Source organism: Ovis aries, chromosome 21 (assembly GCF_016772045.2).
Source record: "Ovis aries strain OAR_USU_Benz2616 breed Rambouillet chromosome 21, ARS-UI_Ramb_v3.0, whole genome shotgun sequence".
In the NCBI taxonomy this organism is placed as follows: domain Eukaryota; kingdom Metazoa; phylum Chordata; class Mammalia; order Artiodactyla; family Bovidae; genus Ovis; species Ovis aries.
Window position 1 is genome coordinate 7,301,665 of NC_056074.1, and position 19,361 is coordinate 7,321,025.

The window sequence follows — 19,361 nt, forward strand, 5'->3', positions numbered from 1 at the left end:
ATGCAAAAGACTAGAGATCTCTTCAAGGAAATTAGAGATACCAAGGGAACATTTCATGCAAAGATGGGCTCAATAAAGGACAGAAATAGTATGGACCTAACAGAAGCAGAAGATATTAAGAAGAGGTGACAGGAATACACAGAACTGTACAAAAGATCTTCACGAACAAGATAATCACTATGGTGTGATCACTCACCTAGAGCCAGACATCCTGGAATGTGAAGTCGAGTGGGCCTTAGAAAGCATCACTACGAACAAAGCTAGTGGAGGTGATGGACTTCCAGTTGAGCTATTTCAAATCCTGAAAGATGATGCTGTGAAAGTGCTGCACTCAATATGCCAGCAAATTTGGAAAACTCAGCAGTGGCCACAGGCCTGGAAAAGGTCAGTTTTCATTCCAATCCCAAAGAAAGGCAATGCAAGGAATGCTCAAACTGCCACACAATTGCATTCATCTCACACGCTAGTAAAGTAATGCTCAAAATTCTCCAAGCCAGGCTTCAGCAATATGTGAATGGTGAACTCCCTGATGTTCAAGCTGGTTTTAGAAAAGGCAGGGGAACCAGAGATCAAATTGCCAACATCCACTGGATCATAGAAAAAGCAAAAGAGTTCCAGAAAAACATCTATTTCTGCTTTATTGACTATGCCAAAGCCTTTGACTGTGTGGATCACAATAAACTGTGGAAAATTCTGAAAGAGATGGGAATACCAGACCACCTGACCTGCCTCTTGAGAAACCTGTATGCAGGTCAGGAAGCAACAGTTAGAACTGGACATGGAACAACAAACTGGTTTCAAATAGGAAAAGGAGTACGTCAAGGCTGTATATTGTCACCCTGCTTATTTAACTTCTATGTAGAGTACATCATGAGAAACGCTGGACTGGAAGAAACACAAGCTGGAATCAAGATTTGTGGGAGAAATATCCATAACCTCAGATATGCAGATGACACCACACTTATGGCAGAAAATGAAGAGGGACTAAAAAACCTCATGATGAAAATGAAAGAGGAGAGCGAAAAAGTTGGCTTAAAGCTCAACATTCAGAAAACGAAGATCATGGCATCTGGTCCTATCACTTCATGGGAAATAGATGGGGAAACAGTGGAAACAGTGTCAGACTTTTATTTTGGGGGCTCCAAAATCACCACAGATGGTGACTGCAGTCATGAAATTAAAAGACGCTTATTCCTTGGGAAAAAAGTTATGACCAACCTAGATATCATATTCAAAAGCAGAGACATTACTTTGCCAACAAAGTTCCATCTAGTCAAGGCTATGGTTTTTCCTGTGGTCATGTATGGATGTGAGAGTTGGACTGTGAAGAAATCTGAGTGCCGAAGAATTGATGCTTTTGAACTGTGGTGTTGGAGAAGACTCTTGAGAGTCCCCTGGACTGCAGGAGGTCCAACCAGTCCATTCTAAAGGAGATCGGCCCTGGGTGTTCTTTGGAAGGAATGATGCTAAAGCTGAAACTCCGGTACTTTGGCACCTCATGCAGAGTTGACTCATTGGAAAAGACTCTGATGCTGGGAGGGATTAGGGGCAGGATGAAAAGGGGACAACAGAGGATGAGATGGCTGGATGGCATCACTGACTTGATGGACGTGAGTTTGAGTGAATGCCGGGAGTTGGTGATGGAGAGGGAGGCCTGGCATGCTGCGGTTCATGGGGTCGCAAAGAGTCAGACATGATGGAGCAACTGAACTGAACTGAACTGAAGGCTTAGGATATTTAGTCTTTCTGTATGCACAGTCAGAAAGTGAAATAAGTTTGGTGAATTTATCGTTGTCTCTTTTACATATATCACATTATATGTCTTTGTTTTAGCATTGTATTTCAGTGCATCGTGGTGTTCTATGAAATAATGACTTTTAGAAAGCCATTAATTTAAAATGTTTGAGGAACACAACTGAATGTTGGAAAAGTTCTGTTTTACTATAGATTGAATTTTTCCTTGTAGGAAATCTATGGAAGGTATAAACAGAAAAATACATAGAAAGAGATGCTGAACAGCTGTGCTTTGGAAATGTGAAAGTGAAAGTGTTAGTTGCCATGTCGCCCGCCAGGCTTCTCAGTCCATGGAATTCTCCAGGCTAGAATACTGGAATGGGTTGCCGTGCCCTTCTTCAGGGGTATCTTCCCAACTCAGGGATCGAACCCAAGTCTCCTGCCTTGCGGGTAGATTTTTTACCATCTGAGCCACCAGGAAAACCCCTCTATGCTGAAGCTATCCTAATCACCAGAATTGTTCAGGATTGTTTAAAAGATGAATATGAAAAAGAAATCTGAATATCTACTGCAATTAGATTGTATATTCTCTACTTAGGAAAAGACTAAATTCTAACTGCTCCATTCCTATTTATATTCCATAGGCTAGGTGTTTATTCTATGAAACACTTTTATGTAATTTTTCTTTCTGATCATCTTTGAAAATATATGGCAAACCATTATTTGTGAAGTGATATTTTAAAACTTCTACTTCATTCCACCTTCTCTATTCTCCACATTAATTTCAATACCTTGGAATTGATCAACTTGAAGCCGTGGTAATAAATAATGCCTCTAGCATAATGACCAAAAGTTATTTGTTACTCTCTGATGACTGTGCATGTTGTTGACAAGGCCACTGTTCTGAATTGATTTACAACCTCAGTAGGCCAGCAGAGGTCTACAGGGATACTGCAGAAATAGAAAATCGGGAATTTATTGAAGAAAAGGAGACCAAGGAAGCTGTACTTCTCTCTGGCTTTCCATCCACAGCTTTAAGGAAACATTCATATACACTGAATAAACTGTGAAAAATTTGAGAACCAATTATTCTAATTTTGATGAAATCTGAGCATTTTCAGAGCAATGGAATAATACAAATTCCTTCTGCTTACTAACAGGAAAATTTTCCATGAAAAATAGATGGAATTTTTAGTCCAAACTTCAATAGGTATATATTTTAAGAAATCTCAGCAAGTCCAACAAATGTATAAAATACAAGGGAAACATTATCCTGTTATTTTCTGTGTTTACTGTTTGATCTTTACATAATTAAGAAATCTTTGTTTAAAAAAGCTGTTTTATTTTTAATTCCCTATTTTTAGGGATCAATTTTGGTATTTTCATATCATAAAATTAAGTTTTGTGAACAGAAATTCGATTATAAAATTTTGCACCTTGGGAGAAAATATTTCACTTATCATGGATTTACATGTGGTTGCTACCATGAACTAAGTGAAAAGACCAAGGGAACCAATGGCTTCCTATCAGATGAACACTGAGTTCTCTCCAAATTCATGTTCCACTAGCAAGTTTTATATGTCAAGAGTGGATCATTTCCCTGTTCACCACATGTGTTATTTGTCCCATAGAAAGGAGAGTATAAGGAAAGAAGAGAATGCAAGAGCAGAACCTGAGACAAATGAAAGGGAATTCTTTCAATTTCCCGTAGAGTCTCACAGCAAACACTCTACTCTGAATACCAAGGAAAATCAAGCTCAAATGCTAATGAGATACCACCTTTTCAGGTAACTTGTATAGAATATCAACTAATTTATCTGCCGTCACATCAACTGAAATACTTTATTTTGCCAACTGCAGTTGATAGAATAATGGTGCCCTAAAAATGTCCACAAGCTAATCCCTAGAACCTGTGACTATGTTACCTTACACGACAGAAGAGACTTTGCCGATGTGAAGGTTCTCTCCATCATCTCCAGATGGAGAGAATAACCTGGATCATCCAGATGGGCCCAACCTAAGACATGAGCCAGTAAAAGCAGAGAACTATCCGTGGCTGTGGGGAGAGACACACATGAGAAGGCCTGTACCTGCTATTGCTGGTTTGAAAATGGAGTAAGAGGACGTTAACCTGGAAAGCCTTGAGAAACCAAAGAGCCCCTCAGCTGTCAGCCAGGAAGAAACAAAGAGGGAAAGGGGTGGAGGGTCATCATTAATTCTGCCAACAACCTGAATGAAATTAAAGGGTACTTGCTCCTTGGAAGGAAAGCTATGACAAAACTAGGTAGCGTATAAAAAGCAGAGACATTGCTTTGCCAACAAAGTTCCATCTAGTCAAAACTCTGGTTTTTTCCAGTAGTCATGTGAGTGTTGGACTATAAAGAAAGCTGAGGGCTGAAGAATTGATGCTTTTGAACTGTGGTGTTGGAGAAGACTCTTGAGAGTCCCTTGGACTGCAAGGAGATCCAACCAGTCCATCCTAAAGGAAATCAGTCCAGAATATTCATTGGAAGGACTAATGCTGAAGCTGAAACTCCAGTATTTTGGCCACCTAATGCAAAGAACTGGCTCATTTGAAAACACCCTGATGCTGGGAAAGATTGAAGGCAGGAGGAGAAGGGGATGACAGAGGATGAGATGGTTGGATGGCATCACTGACGTGATGGACATGAGTTTGAGTAGGCTCCAGGAGTTGGTGGTGGACAGGGAAGCCTGGTGTACTGCAGTCCACAGCGTCACGAAGAGTCAGATACAACTGAGCGACTGAACTGAGTTGAACTGGATCCACACCTGCAGCCTCTATAAAAGGACTCAGAAGCTCTGTTGACACCTTGGTTTTAGGCTGATGTGACCATTGCAGGCTTATGGGACACAGGATTGTAAGATAATAAAGTTGTGTTGTTTTAAACCCCTAAGTTTATGATAAGTTATTGCAATAGTAGTTGAAAACTAATATTCCAGCAGTTTGGTCACATTCAAGACTTTGCTGATTTAAAAATTCAGGTATTTTGTGGGTCCCTTTTACACTGCTCCCAAATCACGTGTGTGCTCCAATTAAACTTTCATCTAGACCATAGCATTTATCCTGTACTTGCATTTCTTGGCTTTTGTTATCGCTTCTGACTGAAATGAAATGCCATGTCCTTTGTAGAGCTTTCATAGACCTTCCCAGGTATACCTGACCAATCCTTTTCTTAACCCGAATGGATGTTCTCCTTCACCTGTGATATCCACACTGTGACACATTTCTTTATAAGAGGCAGACTTTAAATTTTTACCTTGTGGTTATTACAGGTATTCCTGTTAGTTAAGAAGCATTCCATTTTGTTGTGACATATGCCTTGATAAGTCAATTTCAGGTAGATGTGTAGCCACCAGGATCTGGATTTAGCTAGCATCCAGGCTTTAGAAAAAGGAAAAGACGTTTGCAGAGTGGAAGAAGCATTGCTGAGAGATCCAGGAGGATTTGTAAAGAAGGCAGTAAGAAGGAGAACAGGCAAAGATGTCGGAGGAGGCTGCTGACAGGAAGTGACCACCAGCTGACCCATGAACTGGACCCAGACAATAGGAGGGTCTTTATCTCCATCCCAATCATTTGGATATACATTCTGTCCACCCTTCCTATGGCTGGAGTCACTTCATGAATGAAGTCTTGGGAAAGCAATGTGTTACTGTGAACATCTGGACAGTGTGCATGGCTGAGCCCCATTAAAGCCTTTCTGTAAACTTTTAAGATTCTGGCAAGCAGGTGCAAAGAGCTACTCATCTTGCAGCCCCAAAGACAAAGCTAGTATGTAAGCTCCCTTGCTTATTAAACCTGCCACTTTCCTATTTGGAGGGGTCTGGCTTTTTTTTCAGTCTCTCTTTCCCTCCATGTATGGGGGCCAGTTTGCAGACTAGCAGAAGGGGAGAGGAGCAGCAAAACAAGGATGCGTGCTGTGCAGTTTATATACCACTCCCCCTAACTCTCAGTTGCTGTTATCTGTATATGTAAATGGTCTTACGTATTCCCAGCAGTATTTGATGTTTAGCCCTGTGAAAAAGATATAAATATATTTAACTCTGAGATAAGGAAAAAATATCTTGTTTTTGTGTTGAAACTTGCTATTACAATTGGAATCTGTTGCCTAGGACTGAATCATGGCATGCTATTGATATCTCAATATCATAGGCTTCTTTAAGATCAATGTCAAGAAAGATATGTTATCCTAGTCTTCCAGTTCATCCCATCACCACCTCCCTTCCCCCTTGGCATCCGTATATTTGTTCTCTACATCTTTGTCTCTAGTTCTTCTTTGTAAGGGCTTCCCTGATAGCTCAGTTGGTAAAGAATCCCAGTTTAATTCCTGGGTCAGGAAGATCCACTGGAGAAGGGATAGGCTACCTACCCTGGTATTCTTGGGCTTCCCTGGTGACTCAGCTAGTAAAGAATCTGCCTGCAATGTGGGAGACCTGGGTTTGATCCCTGGGTTGGGAAGATACACTGGAGAGTGGAAAGGCTCCCCACTCCAGTATTCTGGCCTGGAGAATTCCATGGATTATATAGTCCTTGGGGTCACAAAGAGTAGGACACATCTGAGTGACTTCCACTGCTTTGTAAATAAGGTCATCTATACCAGTTTTCTGATTGCACATATATGCATTAATATTGTCTTTCTGACTTGGGTATGACACTCTCTAGGACCATCCACATCTCTGCAAGTGACACAGCTTTGTTCCTTTTTATGGCTGAGTAATATTCCATTGTGTATACGTACCACATCTTCTTAAGCCACTCCTTTGTTGATAGCCATTTAGGTTGTGTCCATGTCCTGGCTGTTGTACACAGTGCTGCAGTGAACACTGGGGTGCATGTGTCTTTTTGAATTATGGTTTTTCCAGTATTGGGATTGTTGAGTTGGGAGATTGGGATTGACATTGTACCCTATTGATATTATGGCTCAGTGGTAAAGAATCTGCCTGCAATACAGGAGATGCAGGTTCAATCTCTGGATCAGAAGATTCCCTGGAGAAGGAAATGGCAGCCCACTCCATTATTCTTATCTGGGAAATCCCATGGACAGAGGAGCTTGGAGGGCTATATTCTGTGGGGGTGGCAAAAGAGTTGGGCATGATTTAACAACTAAACAACAACAATAGAATCAGTAAGTAATGGGAACCTGCTGTACAGCACAGGGAACTCTGCTCAGGGCTCAGGGGTGACCTAAATGGGCAGGAAATCTGAGAAAGAAGAGATACATGTGTACACGCAGCTGATTCACTGTGCTGTGCAGCAGAAACGAACACAGCGTTGTGCAGCGCCTGCACGCCAATAAAAGCTGTAAAAAAAAGATACATTATGATCAGGAACAGACACTGTTTTCTAAAGAATATTTTTCTCAGAATCTTTTCAAACTGGAAGAACAGTTCTTCCCAGCAGAAAGTTTGCCTTGGTTGCTGTGGTTGTCAACAGCTGTGAAGTGTGTGTGTGTGTGTGTGTGTGTGTGTGTGTGTGTGTGTGTGTGTGTGTGTGGTGGGGGTGGGGAGTAAAATGATTAGGAAGGCATGTTTACGAGTTTCAGAGTTCAGAGTTCAACCAACCATTTTTCAGGTGGTAGAGTTTCCCAGAATGACCCAGGTTGTGTTGAGAGTGCATTCTCAGAAGAATCCAGGCTCCGTACAGAGTTTAATTTTGAGATTTAAGAGATTTGATAACTTCAGCCACATGTGTTTTTAGAAATTACTAAATGGGGCTTCCCTGGTGGCTCAGAGGTTAAAGCATCTGCCTCTAATACAGGAGACCTGGGTTCGATCCCCAGGTTGGGAAGATCCCCTGGAGAAGGAAATGGCAACCCACTCCAGTATTCTTGCCTGGAGAATCCCATGGACGGAGGAGTCTGGTGGGCTACAGCCCATGGGGTCGCAAAGAGTCGGACATGACTGAGCAACTTAACTTAAATGGAAACTACCCTCCTTTCCCAGTGTAGAGGAGTGCACATTACCACCCTAAAATGTGTCTCTTTGGCATGAAAATTATTCTAGGCTGATTTAAAAAAACAAACAGAAGACTCAGGAAGTTTTTCTTCTTATCTCACCTTCCCCTTAACTTCCTGAGAAGAATTTAGATAGAAGTTCTATTCCAGGAAGAGAGCTATCACCGGGAGATAACTACAGAGGACAAGACCTAGCTGTGGTAGATAGGAAAAAACTTAACGCAAGGCTGCTTTGTAACTGTTGTCTCTGCATGGCATGGCATGGCAAACACTTCTTTACCAAACGTTTGCTTTTCCCATCTTCCTGTAAACTTTAGTCCTTCCCTGGAAGTTCCAGACCTATACCCCTTTTCTGTAGTTCACAATGACATATAAATTGCAATTGCCTGACTGTTAAGGAGCCTAATATCTTTAAGGTTCCTGTACATACAAGTTTGTTTTTCTTTTGTTAATCTGTTTTTTTTTTTAATTTGGTTGTTAAATCAGCCAAAGAACCTAGCAAAATAGAAGGAAAATTTTTTCTCCCTGACACCAGCTATATAGCCTCAGCTTTTATTATCTGTTCTTTTGTTCTTTTAATGACATTAAGTTCAACTTACGTTCATATGCAGATAATAACTCAGAACAATTCTGTAAGCAAGTTTCCCAGATAGTTCAGACTAAACAAACAGACAACTGAAACAGTTTATCTTTAAATGTTTGCTTATTTAGGCATGAAGTGACATTCCAAACACTGCCTTTAGGTAATCTAAATAACGGTTCTGTGAACTGTGGGGAAAAAATAATTTGGGATTCAATTTCACTTTAAATGGCATGACTTTATGATGTGGAAATCACTTCAATCCATTTTCATTAACTCCTAGTATGCCAGGCAGTGTGTGCCATGCTAAATGCTAAAGATATGGAAGTCAGTGAAACATAGCCTCTGCATTGAAGGGGTTTACAATTTAGTGGTGGGAGCTATGGGTGGGAAGAGAGGTAAGCAAATAAATGCCTAGGGTAACAGATGCTAAGTCACTGTCAGTAAAATGTTCTCATTTGAAGGAAGTGAAGGAAATTACTATAAGAGACTGTGTAACTTTTCCAGAAGAAAGGCCAAGGATGCATATTGTATTAGGTGCCGATGCATCCTTCTCCTTAACAGGAGGGAGGACCACCTCCAACCTGAAGCTGTTGGAACAACCATGAAATGTAGATTCTCAAAGCTAGATCGGTTTTAATGAGTATATTTGAATTTTATGAATACTGTTGAATTGCTACACAGCTCAATGGAAAGAACAAGCCCTTTGATGCTCCAGGATGCAAGTGAGATCGGTTTTGGAAATGAGTTAAAGCATTAAGATAAAATCCCTAAGATTAAATATCAACAAGTACTTCTAACACGTTGATGATGGAAGGCAGACACTGTCTGTGTGTCTGCTGGTGTGTGTGTGTCTTAGTTCTGGCTTAGAATCTCTATAGCAAATTCTTCAATCAGTCTTCGGTGGTGTATTTTTGGAGCAGAGTTGGGGGGAAGGGGTGCAGCTGAAGAGATTAAGAAAATGCAGGTGTTGTCCTTAAAATATTTTGACTAGCGATCCGAAGACTACAAAACTGAATGAGACTATGAGCCATCACAAAGGAACAGTTCCTAAGGGGCTTGTACAATCTTCACTAACCTCCCCTAATACATACACACACCAAACTCTCTGTTTTAAGAGGAAGATTATTCGTAGAGGTAGGAAGTATGGTAAAAAGCAACACTGTCAGAATTATGGGGATGGGGTGAGGGAATTTTAACCTTTAAATTTACAAAGCAAGCATGTTTGTGTGTTAAATGTAGAAGAGAGACTTTTTTCATTTCTAGGAAAAATCAACTATTGTAAGATGATGTCCCTAGGGAAAGAGGCTGCAGCAGAACTGATAATATTTTGCTGAATCAGTGCTTTGGTACTTTCGTTATGGCTTATCTTACGAAGACTTGGTCTTTTTGCAGACAAAGATTAAATTGCTTAACTAGTTGAGTGAGTTCCTGTGCTAAGTTTGAAATATATTTATGTAAAAATGGGTTATCGAACACAAGGCTTGTATGCCCAACACACAGTGGAGCCAAGCAAACCAAAACATCAGACTTTAGACCAGAGAAAGGTTTGCTCTAGGACCATGCAAAGAGATTCCTAGGCAGTGCTAGCAGTAAGGAACCCACCTGCCAATGCAGGAGACATAAGAGAGGTAGGTTCAATCCCTGGGTCAGGAAGATCCCCTGGAGGAGGGCACAGCAACTCCCTGCAGTATTCTTGCCTTGAGAATATCTGGGACATACAAAACAGACAGGCTACAATCCGTAGGGTCGCACAGAGTTGGAAATGACTAAAATGACTTAGCATGCTCAGTAGCAAAGAGATGAGTGGCTCTTGCCCCAAAGCCCCAAACCCCTTGAAGGGTTTCAGCAAAGCATTTTTAAAGGCAAGGAGAAGGGAAGAAGGTATCATTGATGTCAGAATCTGTTGTTCTTACAGCTGTCTACATAGGTCAGAGGCCAGGTCGTTATGTTCCTATAAATGCCCAACAAAACAAATGTTACTCTCTATTCTGCAACTTTTTAATCTCTATATGAATAGACTGTTAAGCATCAGAGCCCTGAGAATAAACTATCCTATATTTTTCTATATTCTTCTACAAAAGGTGCAGCACCACCATGACTAAGGGCAGGCAACAGAGCACAGTGTCAGTTGCTCAGTTGTGCCCAAATATTTGTGATCCCATGGACGATAACCCGCCAGGCTCCTCTGTCCATGGAATTCTCCAAACAAGAATACTGAAGTGGGCAGCCATTCCCTTCTCCAGGGGATCTTCCAGCACAAAGGTTAAGTAAAGGAACAGATCCTGCATGGAGTCAGATTCTTTCTTCCCTATTACAAAAGTGTGTGTGTGGCTGTATAAATGTGTGAACCTACAAGGAAGGACCCAGTGAGGCAGAACTTTCTTTTGTTCCAGAGAACAGCCATTTCAAAGCCGCTTGCTGTTTCTGTTGCTGATGGTGTGATCAAGCCACCTTTGACGGGAATGTTACTGGGGTGAGAAGACTGTCCTAAGGACCCTTTGGTTATACCATAGAAAGCAAAACAATGCCCACACATTGTTGAGAGGAGGGACAAGATCCTTTTTTTTGGCTCTGAAGATTCTAGGGTTTAAATTCTAGAAGGTGAAGTTCCGATATACTTACCTAGTACTTGTTTGATCCATCATATTTCTTCAGGGAACTTTTTGGATGGAAAATGGAAGGAGAGAGATTATTTCTCTATGAAGACTAAAGTTACAGAGCACTTGGTCAGCTGGCAGAAGATGACGGAATCTCCCAAGTGATATCCACCATCAGGAAGAGGTAAGAGCTGGGCTCAAGGCCGAAGCCTGTGATAAGGTAGGGATGTGAGGAGTGTGTGGCATGCTGAAACTCTTTCCAAGGCATCACAGTAACCCTGTAAAGCAGCCATGTGATTCAGAGGAGAGTGGTAACATGAGGGACCCGTGAAAGTGAAGGCACTCGTCGTGGCCGACTCTTTGTGGCCTCCTGGACTCCTCTGTCCATGGGATTCTCCCTGGTTGCTATGCCCTTCTCCAGGGGATCTTTCTAACCCAGGAATTGAACCCAGGTCAATGAATCTCCTGCATTGCAAGCAGATTCTCTACTGCCTGAGCCATGAGGGAAGCCCGTAGGACCCAGAATTCTATTCCAGTGTATGAATTTTGTGATTTCAGAGAAATGCTCTGTCGGCCAAACGTCGTGAGTGTCAGGGCCCTGTGCTTTGCCGTGAGGAATGCAAAGCACTGTTCAGACGTGAGTAGGCCCTTGTGAGAGGCTGAAGCTTGTTCCTAAGTCCAAAGTCAAAAGTAAGTGCTGGTAACATGGCTAGAGACATAGGCTATCTTTATTAGCATAAGAGAGGACCTAACTGCCACAAATATGGCTACATTGGTGTTGAAACTAATGCTTGACTATGTGAATGAAGGGGTAAGTCAGTGATGTAAGTGCATGTTGTCCTACAATAGGTTAGTAACTCCTTTTCTTCCTTAGGTATGTACTGATTTCCTGATAATTTGTTTCTAAACAATGCAAAGCTCTTTCAGTTTCAGGTGTGGGCCTTTGTTAAGCTTTGCTGCTTTACTGTTGGCACAGAGAGATGAAAACCTTCAAAACTGTATGAACATATGTTATTATGTATTGAGCATTCATTAGAATGTAGAAGGAAGATGTTTCTAAATTTGCTGTTTGTTCTTTTAAGTCTTTTTGTTGACTGGATCTTGTTGTGGACAATACAGTCATGTGAACATACTTTTCTGTTTTAATGGGAGATAAACAGAATGATAGATTACAAGTAAAATATAATAAGATATAACAGGGATAATTTTAAGGCAGTCAATTAATTAGACTTAATTGAGTTTAATAGCCATTCCTTTCTTGCTCAAAATCAAAGAGAATATTAAATTCTGTTAATGGAGCATTCCAAGAATGGAGACCTGGTTGGGGCAACATAAAAGATTTTATTTGGGGTTTGTTAGGACCGCAAAGAGTTGGACACAACTGAGCGACTGAACTGAACTGAACTGAACAGAACTGAGGACTCCATCTCAGAAAGCACAAATCCAAGAAAGCACTTGAATTTTGTTCTGCCAGGAATACAAAATGAGGCACACTTACAAAGTCAAAAAAGCCATAAGGTTACATAATATTTTTGTTAAGAACTATGGTTGGAGCTGGCAAGAGGTAAGGATGATTTTAAGAAAGGATTGGTAGGCATTACAAATAATCACCTAGTTGCAAAGCAGGGCAAGGACTTAAACACTACAAGAGTGAAGCTAGCAGCTGCTAGTAGATGTTGTTCTGGAAACAACTGGTGGTATCCTTATGTTCGGGCTTCCCAGGTGGCGCTAGAGGTAAAGAACCTGCCCGCCAATGCAGGAGACAAAGAGACTCGGTTCGATCCCCGGGTCAGGAAGCTCCCCTGGAGAAGGGCATGGCAACCCACTCCAGTATTCTTGCCTGGAGAATCCCATGAACAGAGAGGAGCCTGAGGCCTACTAAAGTCCATGGGGTCGCAGTTGGGCATGACTGAAGCTACTTAGCATGCACGCATCCTTATGTTTGATACAGTTCAGAAATTTCAAATTCTCAGTGATGCAGCAGAATGTCTGAGACCAGATGCTCAGTGGCCGCCCAGCACCATTTTTGTATGCCTGAACTAAGATTACACCATTAAAACTTCAATTCGTTATCCCTTCCAACATTTTAGGCAGAAAGAGAATGTGTTTATTCTTTCATCGTAAATGATCAGACCTGGGAGTTGGGGAGAGGGTCCAAGACTGCAGACCAGCAGTAAGGATATGCTTAATTGAGTAGCCAGAAGACTCTGGAGAGGAAATTAGATTCTGGCCATTCTTTGTAACTTTGTCCACTCCTGTTACTCTGAACTTGCTAAATAGATGATGATTTGTTTCCCTGGATGGTAAAAAATATTTCCTGAAAACTGCAAATTGGGAATGGGGCAGGAAGGCAATACATCAAAGTTAGATTAAAAATACAAGTGGTTATAGGAAATTGAGAATTAATTGGTTACCCTTTTTCAAAAAAGTGGGAAAATATAGCAGAATTAGAGAATCATTCATAATAGAGTAAAGCTTACTAGATTTAATTGTATACTTTGACATTTAGAGGTTTATTTAATTGGAAACTGTTGGCCTCTGGTTAAGGATGTCAGGCTTTTTTTTCCACTCGGAGCTCTTTTTCCTCCCTTCTGTTCTTTAAGGGAAGGAATAGGGTGTGTTCGCCTCAGAACACTGCCATTGTTGGTGGTCAGTAAAAGAACTTGTCTTTCCTTCCTTGGGTCTCCGTTCCTGCCACTGGATTTCTGGACTTCTGGTGTTTCCGGTTAAATTTATAGTTGTAATGTGCCCCGGAGAAGCCTATTCACAGAAGACATGTTGGTCTCATGCTTAAACCCCAGGCCTGGTAACAGACCCAATTTCTTTACCTGACACAACAAGCTGTTCTGTTTCTTATAAAAACTGTTCCGTTTCTATAAGTTATATCTTTCAAAAAATGTGTCCATTTCATGTAAACTGTCAAACTTCTTAGCCCAAACATCTTCACAGTGTTTCCTTATTTTTTAATGTGTACAATCCTTGGTGACAAATCCTTCAAATTAAACATTTTTATTACTATTTTTGATTTATAGTCTCTCTCCTTTTCTCATGAAAAGGCTAACTGGAGATTTGTCAATTTTCTTGATTTTGTTTTGAAGAAGCAGATTTTTGCTTAATTTTTTCTGTCTCTTTTTAATAATGCTGATTTCTATTCTTGTCTTGATTAATTATTTTTTATTACTGAGTTCTTGATTTTTATTTCTTAGGATGGGATCCTATTGGTTTTAGGTCTCCTTTCCTAATCTGTACATTTAATGTTATGTTTTCCACTTACCAGTGCTTTACCTGCATCCTACAGATTTTGAGTATGTTCTATTTTAATTATTATATCAGTTCAAAATATTTTGTAAATCTTCTTGTAATTTGGTCTTATTTAAACAGTGTTTTAAATCTCCAGATCAATAGGATTTTAACAATATTTTTTGTTATTTAGTTCTGATTAAATTCCATTGATATGAGAATACACTTGATATAACCTGGATTTTTAACAGCCTTGTTTCATACTCCAGAATATGATCTATCTTAATGAATCTACAGTGTGTACTTTGAGAAAAGTATGTATTCTTTGCTTACTGGATGGGTTGCTCCATAATTAGATTAAAGTGGTTCAAAGTGCAGTTGAGATTGCTGCTGAGTCCAGACTCAGTTGCTCATCACACAACAGGCCAGTGAATCGGAGGATGAATTGTTGGGGAAAGGAGTAGTGACTTTATTTGGAAATCCAGCAGACTGCGATGTCAGACTACTGTCTCAAAGAAACGTTCTACCCCAGTCAGATTTCAGAAAGGGCAAGTGGTAGCTGTTTGCTGCTAGCGTCTTGATGCAGGAGTACTTTGTTCTTGCGGGTGTTTATGTAGGCTGTCACTGTGTTCCTGTAAACCTCCAACAAGACAAATGGCTTTCTCTGCTCTGAAACTTTTTATCTGTGTATATACATGAACTCTTAAATATCAGAGCCCTGAGACTAGGCTATCCTGTGTATTTCAGGCTATAGGCAACATTCTTTTAGCAAAGGTGCAGAGCCAGCATGACTCAGTACAGGCAACAGAGAGCAAAGCTTACACAAAAAGGAACAGATCTAATATGGAGTCATATTTGTTCTTCCCTGTTACAAGATCTTCTGTGTCCTTATTGAGTTTTTATCTAGCTCTTATATCAAATGATGAAAGAGAATTGTTATAATATTCTAGTATGGTCAAAAAATGGTTTCCCTTTAATTCTCTCAATATTTGATTTATGTATGTTGAGGCTTCGTAATTAAATACATAGGCACTGATAATTATTTCTTCCTGATTAATTTCTCTTATCATTGTTTATAAAAAGTGATCTGTGGTGAAACTTATTTTATTAAAGTTTATTTTATCTGATACTAGTGAAGGCATTTCAGTCTTCATATGCTTACTATTAATGTTTCATGTTGTCTGCATCCACTTACTTTAAACTTATCTGTGTCTTAGTGTGGTTCTTAAAGCACCATATAGTTGTTCAGTCGTGCCTTCGCCCTGGACAATAGAAAAGGCTGAGCACCAAGGAACTGATGCCTTCAAACTGTGGTGGTGGAGAAGACTCTTGAGAGTCCCTTGGACAGAAAGGAGATCAAACCAGTCAATCCTAAAAGAAATCAACCCTGAATATTCATTGGAAGGACTGATGCTGAAGCTGAAACTCCAATACTTTGGCCACCTGATTCAAAGAGCTGACTCACTGGAAAAGACCCTGATGCTGGGAAAGATTGAAGGCAGGAGGAGAAGGGGATGACAGAGGATGAGATGGTTGGATGGCATCACCGACTCAATGGACATGCATTTGAGTAAACTCCAGGAGATGGTAAAGGACCAGAGAAACCAGGCGTGCTGCAGCCCGTGGGGTCTCAAAGAGCCACTGAGCAGCCAATGGTTCAGTCTTGCCTTTACCCACTTGTCAATTTCTGTTCATTGGAATAGTAGGATCAATAATGGTTTATATAGTTAGTGGTATGGTTGGACTTAGTTCTGCAAATTTCTTTTTTGTCCTCCCAGCCCCCCATATTCTCTTCTTTTTTGATTTTTTTTTTGGAGTATTTTTAGTATTTCATTTTGTTACTTGGCTTATTGGTTATATCTGTGTGTGTTTTATTTGATTGTTTGCTTCATTTTTAGTTGTTCCTCTGAGGATCACAGTATGCATAACTAAATTTTCACAGACTATTTAGAATTTCTTTGTATATCAGCTGTTAGTTTTATTCCATCTGAAAGTGTCTTTAACTCACCCTCATTTCTGAGGGATATTTTCATTAGATACAGAATTTGCTTTGATAAGATTCTTTCTTTTAGCACTTTGAAGATGTTATCTTCTGGCCTTGATAGCTTCTGTTGAGAAATCAACAGAATCAATAATTATTCAAATTATTGTCCTTCTATAAGTAACCTCCTATAAGTATGTTTTGGAGAAGGAAATGGCAACCCACTCTGGTATTCTTGCCTGGAGAATCCCAAGGATGGGAGAGCTGGGTGGGTTGCCGTCTATGGGGTCGCACAGAGTTGGACACGACTGAAGCGACTTAGCAGCAAGTAACTTCATTTTTCTCTAAATGTTTTCAGGAGTTTATATTTGAATTTTGGCAGTTTTTCTCTAATCTGTGCAGCATTATTTTCTTTGGGAGTTCACCAAACATTTCTAAATCTATAAATGTATGTCTCTTATGAAGGTTGGAAAGTGCTCAGTCATTATATCACAAAATATTTTTCTACTCCAATATCTTTCTCTTCATTTTTTTCTGGAATTTCAAATGTACATATATTAGACCTTTTTAACCTTTTCTTTCTTTGTGATTTCCATTATAATTTCCAGTTTACTTTTGAGTCCATTCAGTGATTTTTTTTATTTCTGATACTAAATTTTCAGGTCTAGAATTTTTACTTGCTTCTTTTTTTATTATTTTTATTTCTTGTTGAGATTTCATACATTCTAATTAATTCCATGCGTGTTTGTTGTTTTTGACTTTATGGAACATAGTGATTTTTTTTAATTTTTATTTTTACTTTATTTTACTTTACAATACTGTATTGGTTTTGCCGTACATTGACATGAATCCACCACAGGTGTACATGTGATCCCAAACATGAACCCCCCTCTGGGTCATCCCCGTGCACCAGCCCCAAGCATGCTGTATCCTGCATCGGACATAGACTGGTGATTCAATTCTTACATGATAGTATACATGTTTCAATGCCATTCTCCCAAATCATCCCACGCTCTCCCTCTCCCTCTGAGTCCAAAAGTCCGCTATACACATCTGTGTCTTTTTTGCTGTCTTGCATACAGGGTCATCATTGCCATCTTTCTAAATTCCATGTATATGTGTTAGTATACTGTATTGGTGTTTTTCTTTCTGGCTTACTTCACTCTGTATAATTGGCTCCAGTTTCATCCATCTCATCAGAACTGATTCAAATGTATTCTTTTTAACAGCTGAGTAATACTCCCTTGTGTATATGTACATACTGGAACGTAGTGATGTTTTAAAGTCTTTGAATATTCCAGTATTTATCATTTTGGCATGGTATCCTTTGCCTTTTTAAATATGAGCTACATTTTCCTCATTCTTTGTGTGTCAGGTAATCTGGGATTGTATCTTAGACTTTGTGGCCTATAATAATCTTTTGAAGAATGTTGATATTTTTATATTAACAAGCAATACCCAAGTGAGATGTGAACCTCAAGTTCTGTCTTATCTTGTGGTTGATGCCTCAAGTTGCAGTTTAGTTCTTTAAATTATGACTGTGTTTATTTATGACTATTATAGGTATGCATTGGATAATTATCCTGAAATTTGTACAGATGATTCAAATCTCAGTTTAGTTTTAAAAACTTTTGCTATGCTGATTTGAATTTGTCTGTATGTGTGCTTTTCAGGGATTAGGTTTAGTCTTAGTGGTTCAAATCTCAGCTTTGTTATCAAGATTTGTGCTACATCAGTTTTGGCATGTCCCATGCATTTTTTCAGCGTTTAAGTTAAGGTTTGTCAGTTAATTGTGAGTTTCCCCATATATACAAGGCAAACTGATAAGGTCAAAAGTGAACATTTGCTTTAGTTTAGTTTTAAATTAGCTAGTAGGGATGCAGAGTTGTAGAAGACTCACCATGAAAATGTCAAGAACAACCAAAAATTAATAAGATATATTTTGAGAAAAGTAAGGAACAAGAGATGAATCTGAATGAGAATATAAAGCAATGGCTAAGAGTATAGCCCTTGGAATCAAACAAAACTGGAATCAAGTCCCAGATCACCCGTCTAGCTCTGCAACCTTAGGGAAATTACTTTTCCTGTCTTAGCCTCTGTTTACTCAGCTGCGGTGACAAGAATGATTCCTCTCTCATAAGGTTCTCATGAGAATTCCATGTAATTGTGCAAACTGCTTAGCATAGGGCCTGACATATGTTGAAATTTCAACCTTTAGGAAGAAAATAATTAAATCATACTTGAAACAAGTTGAAAAATGGTAGTGTTTATGAGTTAGAAACAGTCCTGAAATCAAATGATTAACTATCTCTGTATATTTTAGTTTCCATGTAAGCCAGTTTGAAGGCGTAGTCTTCATTCTTTTCAAAGGATTATTATTGTGAGGATCAAAGGTAATAATCTATAGAAAAATGTTTTGGTAAACATAGAGAACCATACAAAATGCAAAGGAGTACTGTAACTTTAATGGGAAATTCTGTGAAAGCTCACAAGCAGAGAACACAACCAGTTAAACATCCTGAATAGATTAAACTAAGAGGAAAGGTTTTATTTTTATTTTTATTTTTTTTTTTAAATTTTAAAATCTTTAATTCTTACATGCATTCCCAAACATGAACCCCCCTCCCACCTCCCTCCCCATAACATCTTTCTGGGTCATCCCCATGCACCAGCCCCAAGCATGCTGCATCCTGCGTCAGACATAGACTGGCGATTCAATTCACATGATAGTATACATGTTAGAATGTCATTCTCCCAAATCATCCCACCCTCTCCCTCTCCCTCTGAGTCCAAAAAGTCCGTTATACACATCTGTGTCTCTTTCCCTGTCTTGCATACAGGGTCGTCATTGCCATCTTCCTAAATTCCATATATATGTGTTAGTATACTGTATTGGTGTTTTTCTTTCTGGCTTACTTCACTCTGTATAATCGGCTCCAGTTTCATCCATCTCATCAGAACTGATTCAAATGAATTCTTTTTAACTGCTGAGTAATACTCCATTGTGTATATGTACCACAGCTTTCTTATCCATTCATCTGCTGATGGACATCTAGGTTGTTTCCATGTCCTGGCTATTATAAACAGTGCTGCGATGAACATTGGGGTACATGTGTCTCTTTCAATTCTGGTTTCCTCGGTGTGTATGCCCAGCAGTGGGATTGCTGGGTCATAACGTAGTTCTATTTGCAATTTTTAAAGGAATCTCCACACTGTTTTCCATAGTGGCTGTACTAGTTTGCATTCCCACCAGC